At 39.9% G+C, this 23,368-nt stretch overlaps 1 pseudogene; it reads left to right on the top strand.

Moving 5' to 3' along the window:
- The first annotated feature begins 19,577 nt into the window (after positions 1 to 19,577).
- Positions 19,578 to 22,656, top strand: LOC125106973 (metaxin-1-like; annotated as a pseudogene).
- The last annotated feature ends 712 nt before the right edge of the window (positions 22,657 to 23,368 follow it).

Genomic DNA, 23,368 nt, shown 5'->3' with positions numbered 1-23,368 from the left:
AAAAAATGAAGAAATATGGGTTGAATGTTGTGCATTCTTTTGTGCTGATGTCAACTTCAAAGATAGTCTCTTTATCAGCAGCCTGGAATAATTTTCAAATGTCCATATATCCTGAAGATAGAAAAGAGAGCTAACTATTGATGCCCAAATTAAGATTCAAAAAGATCTCAATAATCCATAACAGTTAAATTTCTGTCTACAACCTTGTTATAATCACTTATTATTTATAAGATTTTTTCGGGGGGGGGTCAAAGATTTGAGAATTGCTTTGTGAACAAAAATAGTTTTATTATTTCCTTCCCAACCTCCATACTTTTTATTCCTTTTCTTATCTTATTGCATTAGCAATTCATCAATTACATTTCAGGTTTCCCTACCCCAGTACTGGTTCTGCAGTGGTTTCTGCCCTGGCAAGTTGTGATTCTCTGTATTCATCTGTTTCTTCAATTTTGAGGCAGTGATTTACCCAATAATCCCCTTTCTCTTATGCATCTAAGAATTGTTTTCTCAGTTTGTTCAACTCTTTACTTGGTAGGACAGAATAGTAATGTCTAAGCTTCTTACATCCAAGATTGGAACTTTAAAGTCCCACAACTGGTTCTTAAATACCCAGAAAACAGAAGGTAATAATATCACTATACTTTGTCCTTGTCAGTGTACACCAGGAAAATTATTTTCATTTCTAGGCATCATGTTTTAAGAGGGATTTTGAGGAAAAAAAAAAAATGTGATCCAAGTGGATTTTCTAGATATGTCATATGAAGATAATTTGAAGGAAATGGTTTTTAGCCCAAAAAGAGACTGTGGAAGTATGATCTTCCTAAAGGACTGCCATTCTGATGAAGTAAATTTAGACATATTCTTTATTGTTTCAAGGAGAAGAATGATGGGTAGTCATATTTCAGTCAGATATAAGATAAAACGTTATAGACTTAGGGTTATTTGAAAACATACTGTTTAATTCCAAAGTAAGTGAATTTCCAGTTAGTAGAGATGTTTAGGCAGAGACTTAGTGACTAAAATGAAAGACTCTGTGGTTAAAATCTGTAGCAGGAGGACAGATTAGGTTAGAACCCTTTCTTCAAGTGAAAGCCATATTGAAGATGTCTCAATCTATTCTCACTCCCAGAAATAATCTCTAGAACTTCCCAGAATAGAGTTTTAAAAGACTAGATTACAAAGTAGGTTGAGAATTCTGACTCCACCTCATAATGCTGGGTAGCCTCAATTACAGATTGGTATTTGCCCATACACAATTTTTTTTCTTTGCTACCCAAGAAAAGTATTGGGAAAAGATTCACTTTGTCACCTGAAAACTTCTAAATAAAAATAAAGTCCCCTATTATGTATGTATCATAGGTACATGATTATTGCATATTTTAATTGTAACAACTACATTTATCACCAAAGAGAAATTTTAGTCTGTGCCTTCATTTTCTTAATTTTTGTAAAGTATACATTATCATAAATTAGTAACTGGTACCTATTGTAATAGTAATAAGAAGCAGTAACAAATCATATTAAGAACAAATGATAAAACATCCATTTGGTACTAAGTCTTGTTCTGGGTACTTTTGAGGAAGGAGGCAAAGTTCAGGGAGAAACATAAGGGAAAGAGAGAAAAAAGAGAAAAACAAAACCAATCAGACCTAGGTGTGGGTTCAGACTTCAAAGAATCTTAAAAATGCCCAGAGTTAAATGTACATAAGTTACTATAATTTAAAGCAGAAAAAGATAATCACTCTCAAGTGTGTGCTGAGTGAGTTCAAGGAAAGAAGAGATTTCCACGGTGTGGGGATTAGGGGGGCTACTTGGGAACACTGGTGTTTGAGAGGGCCTTGAAGGACAGCTACACCCAGAGATGAGAGGAACAAAATTTCAAGCAAAGGGAGGATTATGAGAAAAGTTGCTGAAATGCAAACCTGAAATGCGTATAGTAAGAGAGGTTTTACTGCATTAGTTAAATGCCAGCTGGAAACAATTCACTGCAGATGGTTTTATGAAGACACTTAACCGTAAGACCACGTAGAGAGATCAGGCAGTTATAAGTACAAACAAGGAATGTTGAGGTACCCAGACACTAGCAATACTGGGGAACTTTACCACCCTAAGGATAAAAAGTAAGTAAAGGAAGTAGTATTAAGGATCCTAGGGAAAGTTGGAGCCCTAGAGGGAGGGCTATCTGCTAGGAGCTGAGGTCAAGAAGGCATGTTACTACTGCCAAAGAAGAGCATGAGTGGATTGGGAGAAATGTCCTCACCTCTGTCTCCTCCTGCTCTGCTTCCTTATGCCAAATTCAACCAGAAGCCATCAAGCAAGATATCCTGCGAGACTTAGGCCATCAGTAGTGCCTCCAGCTGGGGCACAGAACAAGGTAGAGAGAGACAAAGACTAGATCTAGGGTGGGTAGTTGGTTGAGGGAACAAAGAATATCATGAGACGGAAGATTAGAAGATTCTGGAACATCTTAATTACCATTTTAAAAAGTTTCTAAATCATTTGGTAGTTAATACAGAGACACTGATACCTTATCGGCAAGAGAGTAATATAACAAAAATCCCCAAACTGGGCCGGTCAGGTAGGCAGAACTCCATGATTATCTGTGTCCCATGTTCCTTCTTTCATTCTGCACCCCAATTCTTAGGACATGGCTTTCACCTCTACCTCTACATCTAGTCACCTCCACCTCCAGTTTCATAGCCATATCCCAGACAACAAAGAGAAGAAGAAAATGACAAATAAACCGAACTTATCCAGAAACAGATTTTCACCATGGGGTTACACTTGGCTGCAAAAGAGGGAAGCTGGGAAAAGGCACATTGCTACTCTGAATATAGGGGCTGTTTTTTGGTTTTATTTTTTAAGAAAGAAGAAGAAAAAAAATACTGGGTAGAGGTTAGAAGCATTTTATGTAAAAGAAAAGAAAGCTTGAGGGAGAAGGGCTCTCTAATTCTTAATTATTTGATCATCTAGTAATACCAAATTTGGGTGTTGTTGCCCAGATGGAGAAGTTGGGAGAAGTTGTTTGGGAAATACAAAGGGTGTCTGAGATTTGAGATGTACTGACTTTTGAGTGACAGCAACATGTAACCCATAATGGGTGAGCCATGTTAGAAGTTAGGAAGGAGGGTACAACTGGAGACAGGGAATTGAATGGATTATTGTTCCCAACTCTCTACTTCCATACTTAATAAAATTATCCACTCATGCCCTTTGCCACTGCAAGCCAGGTTTGCTTGCCAGCTCCACCGAAGTTGGGTTTGGCGACGTGAATGTTTTGAACAATGGCTTGAGAGCAGAAGTGAAGCATCATTTTTAGGTCACGGAGTATTTCTGCTCACTGCTTGAGATTCTGAGCTGCTGTATGAGAAGAGCACTCCCTGGTCCTAGGGTAAATATTCATGAAGTATATCAGAATGAATGCCCAGCCAAGCCCAGCAGAGCCACAGTCAACATGCAAACCTATGAGGGAGAAATAGATGCTTGTGGTTGAACTCACCACGGAAATGTGAGATTGTTTTTATTATGCAGAGCTATTGTAGCAGAAGTCTAACACAAGAGGTCATTCTCAAAGACACAAGAAGAGATGGAAAAGACTTCACCCTCACTAGGATGACTGTGATCAGAAAGACAGAAAAAAAAAAAAAAACAGTTTGGGCAGGGATATGGAAAAATCAGGACACTTATATATGGCTGGTAGGCTTATGACATGGAACAGCCTCCTTGGAAAATAGTCTGGAAGTTCCTAGAATTATCATATGACCCAGCAATTCTACTGCTAGATGTTTTACCGAAATGAAAATAGAGTCCACAATAAAGCTTAGGTGTGAACGTGGATAGCAGCATTATTCACAATAGCCAGAACAGGAAAGCGGCATAAATGCCCATCAACTGATCAGTGGATAAACAAAATGTGGAATATTACACAGCAATAAAAAGAAATGATGTACTGACACATGCTACAAATTAGATGACCCTTGAAAACATCACGGTAACTGAGAGAAGCCAGACCAAAGATCACATATTGTATGATTCTGTTTAAATGAGATGTCCAGAATAGGTAAATCTATACAAATAGAAAATAAATTTGTGGTTTGTGGAAGATGGGGAGAGAGATGAATGGTCACTAATGCATAAGAGATTCCTTTCGGAGGAGACGAAAACTTTCTAAAACTTGATTACGGTGGTGGTTTCAGAACTTTGTGAATGTACTAAAAATTAGTGAATTGCGTGACCGTAAATGAATGAGTTGTATGGTATGGTTTCAAACAGTGAACAAAGCACAAAGCCACAAGACTTCAAATAAGACATATGCCGTAAGCTGGGGGCAATAAAACCATTCCCCTCTCTCACCTGATCTGTGACAAATGGCATATGTGGTTGTGCAAGCTGGCTGGTGTCAGTGGGTGCAGTCTTCTCAGACACACAGAGATTTTCTGTATGTGGCATTAACTTGCCTATGGAGGAAAGACAGATATGCATGGCTTCATTAATACCATGAACTAAACGCAGTGGTTTTCAAACTCTGTAAAAAATCTTTCCTTTAAGGGTGCCTGGGGGCTCTGTCGTTGGCCATCTGCCTTCAGCTCAGGTGGTGATCCTGGGGTCGTGGGATCCAGCCCCATGTCCTCTCCCTGCTCAGCGTGAAGCCTGCTTCTCCTTCTGCCACTCCTCCTGCTTGTATTCCCTCTCTGGCTGCGTCTCTCTCTGTGAAATAAATAAAATCTTTAAAAAAAAAAAATCTTTCCTTTAATAATGTACACAAGCTATACTTGAAAAAAATCTGGTTATAGAATATTCAAAGAATTCAGAAATATTTGGAGTAAATCATGAACGTATGGAAGTCCTTCTTTACCAGCTTACCAACTCTACATATTCTCCCAGAGGTAACCACTGAAAACAGCTGAGGCATAGTCCTTTATTCTAATCATTTGCATACATACATAGGCAAATGTACAGCTTTGTTTTGCAGAAATTAGACCAAGTACTGAGACTTGCTTTTCAAAAACTTAACATGGGGCACCTGGGTGGCTCAGTGGGTCTGCTTTCAACTCAGGTCATGATCCCAGACTCCTGGAATGGAGCCCTGCTCTGGGCTTCCTGCTTAGCGGGAAGCTTGCTTTTCCTTCTCCACTCCTTTTCCTTTGCCACTCTCCCTGCTTGTGCTCTTTCTCTCTCTCTCTCAAATAAATAAAAAAATAAAATCTTTAAAAAACTCAACAAGTCCTGAAGGTCTTTCCATGCATTTTGTTAACTGTATGGTGTTTTTATAGTACAGTTATATCACAGCTTGATTTTTTATTCCTTTATTGAAGCATATTAAATTGTCCTCCATTTACCACTATTACAAAACAATGATAAAGGAATTCTTGATATACACATCTTTAAGCATGTGTGCAAGTATATCTGCAGGACGGTTTCTAAAAGCTACATTGATGAGTCGAAAAGAATGCACATCTTAAATGTGAAGTCGCTTTTTTTTTTTTTTTTTGGCCACACAAGATCAGCATCCTCTACATATGTTTGGGAACTCCCATTTAATACTTAATAGGGCACATCTTGGTTTTCAATATAAAAGCTAAATTGCCAGATATTCTGAACCAGTCAAAACCCTTTAAAAAAAAAATCCCCCTTTCTGACAAAATTAGCCTAGGATGGTTTCTCCTGCTTGCAATTCAGTATAGATACATGCCTGTGTATACACATACATACACATCTGCATGTATATATGAAAAGGTAAACTTTTAACCAAAGTGGAATCATAAAATTTTTTTTAGATTCTGAATCTTTGCTTTTTTCATAGCCACTTATTTATTTTTATGTTCACTTTTATCATCATTAAGGACTACCATTATAAAGATTTCCTTCATGCCCCTTTTCTGATGGTTGGTTCAATTTCTCATCACTCTAGGGGTAATCTATCTTTAAAACATCAGCAAATCCACATTTCTCAGAACTGGGATTGGTTCATAGGCTGATCACAAGACCAAATCTTACAAATCAGACCAACAAATTCTGGGACTTTTAAAAAAATATATTTTATGTATTTATTTATTTACTTACTTATTTATTTATTTATTTATTTTGAGAGAGAGCAGGGAGGAGGGGCAGAGGCAGAGGGAGAGGGAGAAGCTAACTCCCAGCTAGCAGGGAGTCCCATGTGGGGCTTGATCCCAGGACTCTGGGATCATGACCTGAGCTAAAGGCAGATGCTTAACTGACTAAGCCACACAGGTGCCCCCAATTCTGGGACTTCTGTCTACACTGTATTCCCCCCACCCCACCTTCTCAATTGAACAGGATTCCCAATCCCCAATTGAACAGGAAATATGTACTTAGCTCTAAGTTGGAGGCAGTCATTTTGAGACTAGAAGGGGACAGATTGCTAAGGCCCAGGGTCAATATGTTGACAGTAGAGCAAAGAAATTGAGAGAAATACACATGTTTTGGAGCCCTGGATAAAGCCTTGCCTGAAGAACTATTCATTAATATGACTGGACGTAATTTGTTTTGTTTGAGACAGTTTAGGTCAGGGACTTTCTGTGACCTTCATCCTATAGATTTGTCATGAGGTTAAATGATTTAATATATGTAAAATGTTTAGAATCACACTTACACGTGGCATTTACTAGATTATGGCAGCAGAAATAACAGGCATAATACAACATACACGATGCAAAAATCTCCCATTTGTCTTCTTTGTCCCTGGTGTTCAAGCAGCTCTGATTCCATTTCCCATTCCTTTGGGATTCTAACCACTCCTGAGTGCCCTCTGCTACTGTGTCACCCCACTTTCCTCCCATTTTTCTGTCCTCTCTCCATTCATTTCATCTTTCCCACCTTCACTCCTTTCCCAAAGCTTGATGTGGCAAGTGGATGCAGAGATTAGAATCAGGGAGAGAAACCCTGGAAAGTGATGAAGATAACGCTTTCAGGCCTATTAAAGCAAGGTCTCCATCTTGTACTACTTTATCTCTCTTCCTTCTTGCTACTTACAGTCATAGCCTTACTTATTTACTTACACTCCAAAGCCTCTGTTGTTAATAAACAAATGATAATTTAAAGTTAAAATCACGTCTCACCACACTGTTTGTGAAAACATACAGTTGGGCACATACCCCCTGAATATACACCCAATAGAAAGGCAACTTGCTCTTCCTTTTGATTCCATCCTTTGCCAAGCGTTCTATACTATTTTACGCTTTGTTCAGTATTTTCCTTTCCAGTGAAATCTTTCCATCAAAGATTTATGTGTAAGTATCTTTTGTGTTCAGATGAGCAATCGTGTAGCACAAGGAAAAAATTCCATTGAGATGTTTGGATGCTTCACAGTATGGACAACTGAATTTTCAGTGGCTTGGCGGCATCACTTCAGGACAGAATTTCTTTTGGGATGCAGTTCTAGCTTTAAAATGTACACTTCTCTAAGCTGTCATTATGAGGAGACAGCATAAAAATTACATTAATGTTGATATGATAAAAAATTTTATGAATATAATACAGTCCTGATTACTAATCTGACTTCCCTTGGAACCTATAAAATACATAGACATTTACTATGGGAACATTCTAGTTTAAATTTTAATGCAGAGTAAAGAAAAAGAGAATGATTCAGAAGACAGTATTTTTCTCATGAAGCACTAACTTACACGTGATTCAAATTTATTTTGCCCATTTATGTCTTCCCAAATCATGACTTAAATTATTTAATGTTGATCTTCTGGCTTTTAATCTACTTATTATTTATTTGCTCATATATGCGGTCAACAAAGAACTATAGAGTGCAAAGCCCTGCTCCAAGTATCGGTAAAAGGGAGAGAAGGAAAGAAAAGTGAATTAAGTCCTTTTGCCTAAGGAGCCTCCAGTCGATTAGGAGCGAGACCCAACACACAAATAACTCTAAAAAATAAACATGGAGCTGGGAGCTCTACAGGAGCAGGAGTATAGGTCAAACAAGAAATGGTTAATCCAAGAAAGAAGTGGAAAGCATGGGACATATGTGTGACTTAAATTATCCCATTTAGAAGGATGGATGGAAGGGAGAGGTAAGAAAGAAGGGCAGAGAGGGAGGCTGGGCTGGACCACGGAGGGTCTTGAAGGCCCGTCTCAACACTTCAGGGCTGACAAAAGCTGAAGGTTATTTGTAGAGACTCAAAAGCTCAAATCTGGCTTTCAGGGATTTTAATCTGTCAGAATTATACAGAATGCAAATGGTTACAGACTGGAGACACTGGAACTGAGGATTTTTGTGCCCAATACTTAATTTTCCTTAGGTATGTATTGTTTCACCAACATTTGTGCCACGAAATGACATTTTTACTGACATAAATATTGGGGTTGACAGAGAATGAAGAGATGAAGCCTGAAGCCCAAGTCAACTGCTGAAAATCTAGTCATTGTGTCAAAACCAAGGATACTGAAACATTTGCTGAGAATGCTTCAGATGGCTCTGCGAGGAGCAGGGTTTCCCCCACGCTTGGGATGTTCACTGTGGATGGAGAGGGCAAATCAGGCCCACCATTCTTTTAATCCCATCATGCCTCACCATATGTTTGTAAATAGTGTTTTTTGTTGTGAGCCTAATGGAGGGAGATTTAGCGCCGTCCCTGGCCTATTTCTGACTCACTATTGTCTAAGATCTTGCATTCTCTGAAAAGTTGAAACAGAAAACCAGAGTAAATTACACATATCTGCTGCCTAAAGGATTTATGTTTTCCTTTTGTTTGTTCTTAAATACCATCATTCTACTCGTCTGCTGACTGTTCAGTTGCAGGATGTAGGGCATCAAGCCAGATATCCTGTCCCGGTGCTCCCCTACCCTACTTACGAAATTAACAGGGAAGGGAGGGCTATGTGGATGGAGAAGACGAAAGAGGCAGAGGAAGTTCTTCTGTTTTACTAAAGACCTCATCCAAAAATAAAAGGAAAATGTTAGTGTAGATACCACTACAAAGAAGATTTTTGATTAGCCAGAAGCTTGCAGTGTTGTAGCGGGTGCTGAATCACTTACTCTTACCCAAGGAGAAATACAGACTACATGGATTTCAACAGCACATTGAAGCGCTTGGTAATGGCACTAAATCTCAGCCTAATGTGTTGATGGAAGGGGCCCACCTGCCGTGTCACCCAGGATTGGGTCTGAGTTAAAGTGTGTGACAACTTGCGGCTGGCCTCCTTCACCAGTGTTTGTCCCTGGGGCTCCCTGTCTTGCATTTGGCAACTATGCCGGTTCATCCTGTAGTCAACTAAGAAAGTAGACAAGGTTTGATTTAACCATAGATTCAGAGCAATCTGATCTTAATATTAATGTGCTGTATTTCATGTTCCATCTATCAATAGAGCTCTTCCTTCCTCCTTTCTTCCCTTTCACTCAGTTTTCCTTCTCTTTCCTCCCTCACTTCATGCTTCCTTCCCTCTTTCCCTCCCTCTCTTTACTCCTTTCTTTCTTTTCCCTTCCCTCCCTTCCTTCCTTTCCTTCTTCACTCTTCTTTTCAAGGGGCAGTAAGTCACTTCATATTACGCATGTTAAGAGAAATTAAAAGAGAAATCGTATTATGATCAGGAAACAACACACTGCCGGAAGTTAATGGTACATGTTGGCATCTGACTTACAACGTCGCAGGAACGTGGGTTCCCCTTAAGGCCGTTGTGTAACTTTGGTAATTGGTTTTGGCATTCCTGATCAAAGAAATCTGTACTTTGAAGGCATAGGAGAAATCATGCTGTTTTTCTGTCACACTAAGAACTGTAAACAAACCCTAGGCTTTTGTCCTGGCATGGTGTTCCCACCATTGATGCCAATAAGTGGTTTTGTAGGTACCCATTTCTGTGACTAAAGCAGCTGGTGGTGAAGCATCAGCTATTTTGCCTTCTGTGCTGTGATTGTAACATATTCTCATAGCTTTTAAGACCAAAGAACTCTACCAAGAGCCATACAGGAGACTCACCCTGTGTATGTTTCTTAGGGCTGCTATAACAAATTGCCATAAACTCAGGGGCTTAACACAACAAAAATGTGTTACCTCACATTTCTGGAGGCCAGGAGCTGAAATCAAGATGTCGGCAGAGTTGGCTTCTTCCAGAGGCTCTGAGAGAGAAGCTAGTCTCTGTCTCCTAGCTTCTGGTGACTGCTGCAATCCTTGGCAACCCTTGGCCCATAGACTCATCACTCCAAGCTTTGCCACCATCTTCACGTGGCTTTCCCTTCCATGTATCTGTGTCTCAAATTTCCTCTCCTTTCTCTATAAAGACAACAATAATTGTATTTAGCCCCCTGCCATGAATTCAGAAGATCTCAAAATAAGATAAAAAAATAAGATCTTCCTGGATTCATGGGGAGAGGGGGGCAAATTAAGTTAAATTGTATCTCCAGTGACTCCAAAGTCAGATTTATAGGTATCAGCAGTAACTATATCTATATAGTTCTTCTTCTTAGAAGATATAGTTCAACCCAGTGAAACAACAACAACAAAAAATATCAAAGATAAAATCTGTAAAGCCACTACAAAACCAAATCAACATTAAGCCAGTGGGAATGGAACTTTCAGCTCCAGGACTGATCTGAGACTTATCATTAAACCACAGGAAAAACACACTCCTTTTATCCACAGACTTTTTGCTTAGAATGGTTTCTGTTGAGTTTTGTAAAGGGTGCTCTCCTTAAATACTGAGGTCTTGTTTATAATCATTCAGAAACCCAACAGAGGAAAACATTGCTGCTGAGTTTCTTCCAAATGTTTTACTTAAAAAATTAAAAATGACTGCAAGGAGAAAAACCATGTGGATGGCTTGACTAAAGATTACCTTGGGGTTAAGTACCATGCTCTATTAGCTCAGGCTTGCTTTCTCAGGAGACACAATTCAGAGAAAAGTCAAAAGTAGTACTGATTAAATCAATTTAGTGCTCTTAATACATAAAAGTCCAGTGGTCAGTTTGAAAAAAAAAAGAAACTTGTCAACTTCACTCTTTTGATCCTCAACGAAAATCAAATGATAGCTTTCATTTAATCATCAGAAAGACTTTGATAGACTGTAAATTTCTCTTGCTTCTAATATTATGATCATGTTATACCCCTGCTTCAGAGTGGAGAAAAGTATAAGCTAGTGGCTCTAATAGATTAGGTTTTTTCTGTAAGCAGAGCGGCCAGCACACTTTTATAATTGCTGACAACTCTGTCTTTAGGGACGCCTCTGTTTTGTTAACACTTCTGCACACTTGATCAAGGGAAAACCCACATCTCTCTCTCAAGTGAAAACCCACATCTACTTCTCAATACATTGTTATCTCAGATATTGACTCTGTATGTAGAGAAGTCCTTTGAAAAGCAAATATGCCAGGAAGATGGCTCTGTGAGCACATCTTGTCCTCAGTCTGAAGGAGTGGAGACAGTGGGTAACCATCTCAAGACCCTGGGGCAAATAGCAACAAAGGACCTTACCTTGAAATTGAATTCTTAGCATACGTACTCAAATGGGACTACAATAATGCAGGCAACTATAGTGGTTTTCACACTATTTGCCATTTGGGATGACCCAAGTCTCTGAGTCCATCCAACAGTGTGGGTTAGTTAACAGGAGCTGACTTTACCTTTTCACTTATCTCCAGAAACAACTCCACCTGCAACCATGAGCCAGAAAATGGTTGAAACTTACGCTATAATGTTAACTCCCATGTAAAGGTGGCTTTTGAGATGGAGCAGTGCTCAGATGGCAGCAATTTGACAAGAACATGTAGTAGTTTGGCAATATGTTGACATGACTTGGATAAGAAAAACTTGTCAACTCTAACTCCTGGCTCTGTAGACATTTGGAGTTTCATATATCTGCACTCTCAGAAACACAGAATGGGACCCTCTATACACCCATGCAACTCTTGAATATATTTGTGGATCTAGCCACTAACACCTGTAAAAATACCAATGAAATATAAACCTTAATTGAAATATGTTCATCATGCTTAATTGAAACATGCTCCCAGGAAAGCAGAGGAGGTTTGGCCTATGTAAAAAATGGCAGAATAGACCCCGAAGGTAACACGATATTCTTCTATTGGTGGAGTTTTTTACTTAATGAAACTATAAGCCAAATATCTCATGTGCCTGGCTCATTAACAATACTTATTTTTTTTTATCAGAATTAATATTCTTCCCTATTTTCTTTGGAAATAGCAATATTGATGTTTATATGAAAGGCAAACAAATGACACCATGTTTCACATTTTCCAGTTTTTCACTGTGATATATTCATCCTCTAAAATTTCATGTTAGCACAACTAAAAACAAAGTGCTTCCACAGTTCATTTCAAGATAATATATTGCTCCATAAGAGCAAATGCAATGCCACTTGGGCTTCAGAACTGGAAGCTAAAGCAGTCTTTGTACATGAGCTCATTAGATCTTGAACAAGGCTCTTTTCGTAGGTCTCAGACCACTGATAAGTTATTAAAAGACACAATTTCCGTGTGAGTGGCAAAACTTTTCAAACACACAGATGCAGATAAAGATACAGACACAGATCTATTTCAATGCACTAACTTGCAATGTTTTGAAGGGAATATCCTTGGCAGCCAAGAGAAAATTACAAACATGCAATTCTAACTAAAAAAAAAAAAAAGAGAGAGAGAGAGAGACAAAGTTTACAAGAAAAGGAAAAGCTGACTCTTTAGAATTTAGTGGTTTGGGTGAATGATAGACCTCACTCAGCAAAATCATGTATCTCTAACCTCCACCTGTTTACTTTGTCACTAAAGCATATTAATACATGTTTTTATATGTAATTATCCATATAATGTTTCAAAAATATTAGAAATTTTTAAGAAGGTAAGCTCAGTTTGAAAACTCTAAGTCAGTCAACTTCTTTGACTCTTGGTAAAAAAAGCTGAGCATAAGCATCAAATTATGAGTAACTGAACTGAACTATGGACTGAACTATGAACTGGACTCTGTACTATGTCCTTAAATTCCATTGATTTCTTAGTGTATGCCAAGTATACACATATAAGCTTATGAATCCTCATAAAAATCCTTGGAAGTAGGTATCTTGCTGATTTCAAACAAGCAACCTGAAACTCAAGAGAAATTGGATTTCCCAATGTCACATCTTGAGTAAATAGCAGAATCTACACTCTTAACCACAGCCTCCTAAAGATGATTCAAATTACTCATCGTGTATTTCCTAAAAGAATCACTTGCATATTATATACTCTATTTTCTATGTTAAATTAAGCAGAAATAATTTTCTCTTGTTTAAATAGAAAAATGTAGTGAACAATGGGAATTTTAAGTTATTAAAATATTTGAGCAATGTACGCTAACACCAAGTACTAAATAGAAAGGATGACATTATACATATTTTCATAGGAATAAGATCTTTCTGGAAGATCATAAATATTTAAGCATAAACATACCATAGAGTGGCAACCAGGACAATTCTTGATTCAATGTGGAATGTTCTCTGCACAATCTGAATTTACTCATTAGTTGCCAAATATCCACTTTGCTTTGGAATGAGCAGATCTTTAAGTTAGATCTTAACTTTCAAGATATTTAACCTCCAAGACCCGAGAAGACCCTGCATAAAAGGAAATAGTCCACAATCATCAATTTTTATGTTCTTCCTTCATCTAGTTCAAATAGTTCAGTCTTTGCCAAGTCTCTCCTACTCGTTTTCTTTTATTTTTTTGCAATTGCTATAACTCTACTATTTTATTTTATTCATCAATCACACATATGGCTTTAAAAGTTTAGCTTTACCTAAAATATCTATTTTCCCCTCAGTCAGAAAGAGAAATCCTGAGTCGTAGCTGGATGCATAACTTTCCAGAATAAAGGAATTTCTTACATTTCTCAGCTTCCTTTGCAGCCAGGTAAGAGTTGGCGAATTCTAGACAATGGAATGCAAATGGAAGTAAGGAATCCATGAGTACCCCTTCTTTGTGTTTTCTCATAGTGTCTGAAGCTGGGGGACAGCCATCTTTGAACATGAAGTGATCTTGGAAAAAGGCTTCCCAACAAGACAATCACCTAAAAAGAGGTGGTCCCTGCCACTGGGGACTATTCCAACCAAAATCAATTGCCTTCAGACTTTGGAACATAAGAGAAATATTTCTAGTTTGCTAATTTATGTTTTTAAAAATAATTTGCAGCCAACCAATTTATCTAAAACAGCATATAATTTACTATCACCTTTAATCTTTGTTGCTTCTAAAATACCACAACAAAGAGTAGCACAGGTTAGTTTTCTAGTTCTGGTAGCAGGCGTAAACAAACAGGTTGGGTGATCAGAACCTTGCTACATTTCGATTGCCTATGAATTTGCTGTCTGGCTTAACTTTCTTATGTACAGGGTACAAAGTAATTTTTCTTTGCTCTGATTAATATCTGACAAGGTCCAGTTCAACAGATTTTGTGGGTGAAAGGCTCTTTGATATAGTTTAGTACCTGTGTCTCCTTACCCTACAAAGTTGTCTGAAATGGCACTTATGTCAACCACTGGGAATTAATTTGCATCAAGTCTAGTGTTCTGTATTCTCAGGTGAGGGAGGTGGGGTAGAGATGTTTACTTTGTCAGTCTTAAAGCTGCCAGGAGATCTTGGTGTCTGAGGTTCTAAGCAGCTGCTGAGCTTACCTCAAGGAAGACCTCTCTCAGTAGAGGCAAGTCACTAACAGCACAGAGACAAATACTAAAGGGACAGTTTAGCCAGCTTTGCCACAGCCTTGAATGGAATTTGAATAAGGGAGCCTGTAATGCTTTATCCTGAAGCCTTGACTGGTTATCTAGATAAACCACTGCGAGTCAGACTCTACTCAAATGTTTAGTCAAATTCCATCCAACTGTAGCTCTAGAAAACCAGTCCTGTTTTTAGTCCAGATCAGACTATAGTAAACAATTTATTGAACTTTGTAAAATTTCAGATGAATTTTGTATCTAATTTCTCATATGATATAGCAAAAAAGAATAATTGAGTGCTACCCAATTTTATATAGAATTTTAAGTACTTAAAAGTTTGAGTTTTGAGGTATTTATACTTAAAAGCCTTTGAAAAAGTGGTTGAATAACTATTTCCTTCTTGGATGGAGAAACAAATTTTCCTTTAACTTAAAAAAAAAATCACATTTGGGAGGCAGCCACCAGGGACAGTTTCACTTGGAAAGAGACGTTTTGAGAAAGTTCCAAGTGACTGAGAAAAGAGAATTATAATGGAATTTGCTCCACAACTTTTATTCTGACAGAGGGGCTATTCATCCTATGGAATTCTTGTAAAATCACTGACCTGAACAATATGCTTCTGAGAATGTTTTCCTGCTTAGCTTATAAAGATATTATTATGTATCTATGATATAATCACTAGAAAATGCTCCCTCTGGGGCATTTGTTGTTTCTCTAATTATCATAGTTGATTGTGGAACTGATATCCCTGATGTGTGTAAAGGTATAATGGGAAAGTAGATATAATCTTTTATGCAAACTGTACTTTCTGTCTTCATACTAGTGTTATATATAACAATTCTGTCAATTAAAGGACATCCTATAAACAGATTATTTTAATTTAAAGGGCCAAAAATGATTATAACAAGGTTACAGTGGTTCCTATAGTTATTTGCAATTTTGATGCCAAGACAAATCTATTTTGAACTATAAGTTCCAATATAAGTGAATTATTTGGGCCTCAGTCTCCTTTCCGGGAGGCAGAGCTGAAATACCTCTCGTTTCACAGGACTGTTTTGGGGATAAAGACAGATGACATGTGGAAAGGGTCGAACAAGGACTCATTGCTATCTATTATTACAGTTATCTTAGAATCTGTAATTCTAAAGTCCAAAGCCACGAATGATAGAAATACATATTATTTGGCATTGATTTTTCATTGTGAAACTGAGGAAAAGTAACTCAAGAAAGTTAACCGACTATGAAGAAATTGTACTCTTTGACTGTCAGCTCTTCTCACTTATTCAAAATATTTGGGAAGATGAGAGATTAGGTTCATGTAAAACAGCCACGAAACAAAAAAATTCTTCACAGTTGGCTTTGGAATGTGTTTGGTTCTTACATTTGAAAATTGGTGTGTCTGGTGGTCTAGATATTGACTTCAGAGAAAATGATGAAGACATCCTGAGGAGATGCGGTTTGGGCAGAGAGAAAGATGCCTGGCCCTCCTCCCGCCCCCCACCCCATCCAGTTTTTCCATCCAGCTCTTCTCTTAACACAATGCTAGAAAATGTCTGCTTTCTCTTAACTGACAAAAAAATCTTTGCTCTCTCAAAACATCCTTAAAGTAGGGAGGTGGTTAAATATTTGATCTTCAAAGGGCTTGTCTTCATGCGAACTAAGTAGAGGAAATTGAAATGTCTAAAAAGCTATAATTAAGCAGATTCCATGCTAACTGCACTGAACTTGAAAGCAAGTTTATTATGGATAACCTAAATCTCTGATAAACCACCCAAGGACAATACTAATCAATCTCAGTGTGCTTTGAATACTATGAGGCATAGATCTGAATATGCCTTTAAAATAAAGCCTGCATCAATGCTTTTATCATTTACTTACTACTTTATTAAGTGGGCATATAAAAACTGATATAGTAATAATATTAAACAGGAAATTTTTTTGAGAAAAAAATCACTTCCAAGAATTTCTTGAATTATTTTATTTTTGATGCAATATTTAATACATGATTTGAATCTAAGTAATAAGGCCCATTAAAGTGCCCTTCAATAATGAAACTGCGAAGTATTTTTAAAGCCACACATGAATCTATGGCTAGTGAAAGTGAAGTAGGCTCTTCTTAACAATGGCATTTAGCAAAGCAAGGATGTTAAATCTTAGTTTTCAGAAAATCCAGAGATAATAATATGATAGTGGGTTGGTTTATTTGTTTCTAAGAATTAATTGCAACTCATATGTGTAATTGAAGAAAAAACAAATGAGCAAAGGGCAAAAAAAGAGTGAGAGGCAAACAAAGAAACAGACTCTTAACTAACTACAGAGAACAAACTGATGGATGCCAGGGCGGAGGTGGGAGGGTAGATGGGGGAAATAGGGGATGAACTCTGAATAATGTATGCAGGTGTTAAATCACTGTCTTGTGCACCTAAAGCTAATATAAAACTCTACATTAACTATACTGGAACTAAAATGAAAATCATTAAAAAAAAAAAAGGAATCAATTATAGAACAATTTAAAAGGAAAAAATGTTTCTAAAATATTTAAAACAGAGCTTTAGAGAAACTTGATAATGTGTAATTGTACAGTGATTTTTTTTTTTTTTTAAACATTCTAACAAGAGTTTGGGCTGCCATGTTAGATGAGTATTATGTGGATGACTGTCCTGGGTCAGACATCGGATTATATAAAGTTAAACATGTTTCATTCTGCATTAGTTTCATTCTGCAATAAAAATGTATATAATACATTTTTCCAAAATTCAGCAGCTTTGCTGGGTGGTTCTGGCTCAAAGACTCTCATAGGCTGCAGTCAAGATGCCATGTAGGGCTACAATCATCTGAAGGCCTGACCGGGGCTGGAGGATCCACTCCCAAGAAGGCTGTTGGAGGGAGGCCTTTGGAGGGAGGCCTTAGTTCTTTGCACTTGGCCTTCTTTGACACATAGCAACTGGCTATGGGTAGAGTCTGCATTTCCTTTTACGATCGAATCTTCAGACTAGGAAAGCACATACTGGTACACCTGCCATCATCTAGTCATTAGACTCAGCCACTAAGTTCAGCCTATATGCAACTGGAGGAGGGTAAACTCTGATACTTGAAGGGAGAACTATCAAAGGATTTGTGACTCCATTAAAACATATAGTCATATCACCGCAGAACTTCTCAGAGCCTTAAATACTCTAAAGTGAATCCAATAGTGTCTGTACTATTTCTCCAGCTTAGTTGACCACTGAACTAATTTTTGTGGATTATTTTGCAGAACTGGTGTTCCACAGAGACACTTTAGAAAACACTGGAGGCTTAACACTGCCATCACACACACACAAATACTCTATAAGAAATATATAGTTGTCAGCTTTTAGTGAGGGCAATTTATTATTATCCTTATGCTAGGTAACAGATTTCTAGGCCTTAGATAGTCAACTTTAGTCATTGAGTACTTATTTCTGTCTTCTGTGCCAGACACTGTGCTAACCAACACTTGGCTATTTAATGGTCCTTGTCCCTTATGAGCCAATAAATGAGATACAATATAGAATACAGTGAAATAATAGCCAAGACATAGAGCATAAATTGTGCTTGCACAATTCTAAGTGCTTGGTACACATTAATTCATTTCATCTCCACAATAACCCTGTGAGGTGGATCCCTCTTTTACAGATGAGGAAACTGAAACAGGGAGAAGCTGCATCACATACTCAAGGTTATATAGCTGCAAAACGTGAGAGTGGGGATTTACATCAAGGGGAGTCTGTCTCCCAAGTTTAGTTCTTAGCATTATGAATATGGCACCGTAAGTATTATGCTACCAGATACTTACAGGAAAGAAGATCGCAGACAGTCCTGACCCAGAGGACTAGAGGAAAATGTCACAGCAGTGGTGACATCAGTCAGGCCTCAAAGGGTCAGCCAGATGGAAAAGGGAGAAAGGCAATACAGGGCCTCAGGACCCAGTGTCACCCAAGACACTGTCCTATTCCTGAATTGTGGGTTTAGAGAATGCTATTGTGGGTCGACAACACCACGCATGACACAGGGTTCTGGGGGAGGAAGCTGAAAAGCTAATGGCAATTACCTGGGAAGTAAAATTCAGAACTAGAGTGTTATTCAGCTCACATGTGAAAATGTTTAATATTAACATTCACCTTTGCAAAGAGAGATTCCCAGAGCCAAGAATATCTGCTTCACATAGCCTAGAATATGGGGTGTGGCAGACACTGCGATGCGCCACCCAGAACCCCTTCCAGGGATGAAAGACTTCCTCTCCCAGCTGCCGGGAGTGTTGCCAGCAGAGAGCCCTCAGCGGTCAGCCCCTCTCTGGGGATTGCATTGCTGAAAAGAGCTGCCTCACTGAGGGCCATGACCCTTTCCTTGAATGCCGGCATCTAGTGACTGGTCAGTGTTGGGAGATAAAGCCCAATTCTGGACAGCACAAAGGGCCACCCCGGCTTTGGAGGTCCCCACACTGTCTGCTGCAGGCCCCGTGGAGGCTGCATCCCAGGTTGACTTCTCCCTTGGCCCAATCCTGCCATCATCTCTCCTCTTCTGCAGGAAGTGATCCCAAGAGACTCCATAATTAAACTCTTGAACTTCAACTCCATCTCAGGGTCTGCCTCCTGGAGAACCCAACCAGTGCCAGTCAGTACCACGAATGGCTGAGAAAGTAGATGTTGCAATGGAGTTGGACAGTTCTTGGCTGACCATCTGAATTCCTTCGCTGGGGTAGACAGTGCCCTCTGGTAAAAGAACATAGGACAAGATAGTACCTGGTAACCTCTGGTACAAGGGCATAGTGCAATTGTGTTCACCATGTTTGCCAGTGGTGAACTGGGATGGCAAAACAGTGCCCATTGGAATGGAAATCACTGATGGGTGTGGTGTAATAGGACTTTAGGAAATGGGAAAGAGTAACGATGATGGTGGGATTGGTCGGCTATACCCAGGCTCAACTGACACTCTGGATAAAACAATTATGACAAAGAGCTAAAAGTGACTGACATTTAAAACTTAAGAGTGAAAGCTAGAGACTGGCTCCTTGGTAGCATAAAGAGCCTTTCGTCTCCCAGAGAGAGGGCAGAGAAAGCTGAAGGACTAACCAGGAGTTAATCGTAACAGTAGCAGAGCTCAAAAGGTTAAGCTCCCAAACAAGACAGATCTGTTATGCCAATTTCAGGGCTCTGGAAGGAGGGGTTTGGGGGGGCAGGGGGAGACTGACCCTGGCACATGGACAGGACATCTGGATTGATGTACAGGAGAATCATGAATTCCCAGATTCCCCTGAACCCGTTGAGCCTGCACCTGGGGCCCTCTCTTCCTGTTAAGGGCTAGCATTTTCCCTTGCTTGCTATGATATCAATAGCTTAGATTCAGTCACGGTATAACCCAACCAAAGACATACTGGGCCTGATAAGGGGAGAAGTGGTCTGCACCCTCAAAGAGCTGTTGAATAGGCAGGAGCTTATGAAGATGCACTGGTCTGGATTAAGTGAATGCTTGATGAAGGCGAGTGGAATGCAAGGCGGTGTAACGGTTAGTCTATCCAGAAATAGGATTTAACTACTCGGGCAAGGACCCTGGCAGATAGCACAAACATACAACTAAGATGCCTCTTAAGAATTGAGCACACTCAGTGAGGTAATCGTGCCAGAGTTGTCATGATAGACAGTGAGAGGTTTTAAAAGCTGAGAGAAATTGGCACGTGGCAGCAGATAACCTACATCGGGCCAGAAAACCACCAGAGGTCCTTCTGCTGAAGCATGGGAGGAGCACCATTTGCCAAGCAACAGGGATATGCTGGTAAGGGGGGCACCAGTATCTTTAAGGGTAGTGGTAACTCTCCTCTGTAAGCCATGGCTGGTGGTAGGAGAGGTCATCCCCAGTAGCAATGGGAGTGATAAGATCCCCCAAGAGAGACATAATTATGGTAAAGAGAGGCAAAGTCATAAAGGCAGACAGAGGGGGGTCTATGCTCAGAGTAATATGGACATTGTTAATAGAACAGTGTCCCTAAGGGCAAAATAGCTGGGCATTGAGGGAGGGTATTATTTAATCCATTAAATCAAAAGAGATCAAGGATAGATAACCAGGAGGCTGACGTCACTCATCCCAATATTTCTGAACTGAGCCAATTTTTGGACCTGTAACCTAAAGAAGAGGCTAGGTTCCCAGGAAGAAGGACCTGGAAATACCACAGCAAGTGAACATAGTAATGATTCCACCGTCTTTCCCTAAAGAAACTTATGGCCATTTACTAGGGGAAAGAGACAATGCCACCCAGACACTCAAAGCATTTCCTTGGCTCCCTAAACTCATGGGATCACATGGGAGCTAAATAATAAATGGAATTCCGGCCTGGTTCTGGCTCCTAGTGAGTCCACTGGGACTGTGGACAAACCCAGTGGTCATTTCCCTGGCTCCCAAATGTGTGACTGAAATAGATATACTTTGTAGCTGATTGACCCCTCCATTGGTCCTGAGCCTGAGGAGGTCAGAGTTATCCAAGAGGCCAGGAACAGCCAAGAAGAAATCTCTGAAACGGTCCCTTCCCCTCAGCCAAAATAGTAAGTCAAAAACAATATTGCATCCCAGAGAAGTGACAGGGAGGGAATGAATGTTTGGACTGTCCCTACATTTCCTATTATTGAAATCAATATGCTTCCTAGCTAGGTCACTTTAGGAACTGAACATCAAGTTTATGTCATCATGAAGGCCTCCAAACTGAAAAAATAATTTCTAGTGATGATTTCATTATAGCCATTACAATCCAATTCTATTATGATGAAACTATTTGAAAAATCCACAAAACCTTTTAAAAAGGGGTTTTGCCTATATGCTATATCAGGTACTCTCAAAAACACATTCAACTAAAGAGTACTTATACTGTTTGCTAAGGGGAAAGAAAAAAAGCTTTTTAAAAAAACTGTTTTGGGGGGCACCTGGGTGGCTCAGTGGGTTAAAGCCTCTGCCTTCAGCTCGGGTCATGATCCCAGGGTCCTGGGATCGAGCCCCGAGTCAGGCTCTCTGCTCCGCAGGAAGTCTGCTTCCTCCTCTCTCTCTCTCTCTGCCTACTTGTGATCTCTGTCTGTCAAATAAATAAATAAAATCTTAAAAAAAAAAACCTGTTTTTGTTTGGGAGGGAGGGCGGCAAGATGGCGGCGCCCATGGAACGGTGCTGCTGGTCAGGGTGGTGGGGAGCTACCGTCACTGGACCTGGACAGCCTAGCCATCCGACCCATGCCCGATTTACTGGCGGCCCACTCAAGGTGCACAAGATCACCAACCCTGACAGAGCCCTTCAGGAACTCTGCCTGTCCTTCGGACCAACAATGAAGAGATCATTCGGTACCACACAAGATCATCACCCACCTTCGAAAAGAGAAGTGAAAGGCTGATGATGATCCGTCAACCCGACATGGGGTGGACAACTTGGCCTTCACGTCTCTGCTCAGGGAGAAGCCGCTCGTGGGGCTGCTACATACTTCTAGTGTAGACACCGAGAACCAGGAGGACGTGACCCGGAAGTGGTATGCTGAAGCTCCACCATCTCGGCTCAACTTCTTCCTTCCTGGACGCCGGCTGCGCCAGTTCGCTGAGGAGCTGCTATTTTGGGAGCACTGGCTTGAGAACGAGGACCAACTGGAGAAACAGCTGTACCAAGAGGCTCAGGAATGCCAGACCCTGCTGTCTCGGCACCTAGGCTCTCAGAAATTATTTTTTGGAGCTGTCCCAGTTCCCGGGACACCTTTGTCTTTGGCTCCGCGGCTCCAGGCAAAGCTGCCCCGTGGGAAGCTGCAGGCCCACCTTCGAGGGTTGCACAACCTCTGGGCCTACTGCACACACATCCTCAGCCTCCACTTCCCCCGAGATGGAGCTGAAGTGCCACTTCCAGGCCAGCCCTCGGTGGGCAGAGACACTGAAGAGCAACCACACAGGCATGGGAACCAGATCCTATCCGTGCTGGTGGGACTGACAACCATGCTAGCCTTGGGGTAGCCCTGGGCTAGCCTTGCTCCATCGTGTTGTCTCTATCCAACGGGTAACCCTGCCCAAGCCCCAGGTACATGGTCTTTGGGCACAGCTGAGGATGGTGAAGAGGAATGATTTGTCCTCACACTCCCAGGACTGATTTTTCCAGCCTCATGCATTCCAGAGGCTCCAGTGTTTCCCCATTGTTGGTATGGCTGGAAATGGAATGCCACTCCCATAGTAAACCGGTCCACAAAGAAAACACAATCTTCGTGAAGTGTGTGTATGTGGGTATGTATGTGTACATATGTAGAGATGGTATAGTGGCTCTATTAATTTCTTGGCCCTTAATGACTTCAGTTCTTAAAATAGGAAATCTAAGACTGACCTTCCAGAAAATAATAAAATGCATGCATTAGCCTTCTGTCCTTCCCTTTCTCTTCCTTATCTCATTGACCTTTTGTTTTCTCAACCGAACTTGCCTCCAGTAACTTCTTGTGATCTTTTAAGGACTATGGCAGAGAATCCAGAAAAATGAGACCAGATTAGTGTTCGGCAATTGCTATGTTATCCTTTTCAGAGAGACTTTACTTTTTGTTGTTGTTTAGAAAGAGAGTTTTAAATGGGTAAAATTTAGGGAGAGCAAGATTTTTTGACATTTCAGTGGAGCAGGCTTCATGGGTCTTTTCTAAAAGGGGGACCTTCATTCCTTGGAGTTTTGCTTCAGACAAGAAGAATT

Source organism: Lutra lutra, chromosome 8, assembly GCF_902655055.1.
Source record: "Lutra lutra chromosome 8, mLutLut1.2, whole genome shotgun sequence".
Lineage (NCBI taxonomy): Eukaryota > Metazoa > Chordata > Mammalia > Carnivora > Mustelidae > Lutra > Lutra lutra.
Note: the sequence above shows the minus strand (reverse complement) of the source record. Positions and strands in the feature narration are given on the sequence as shown.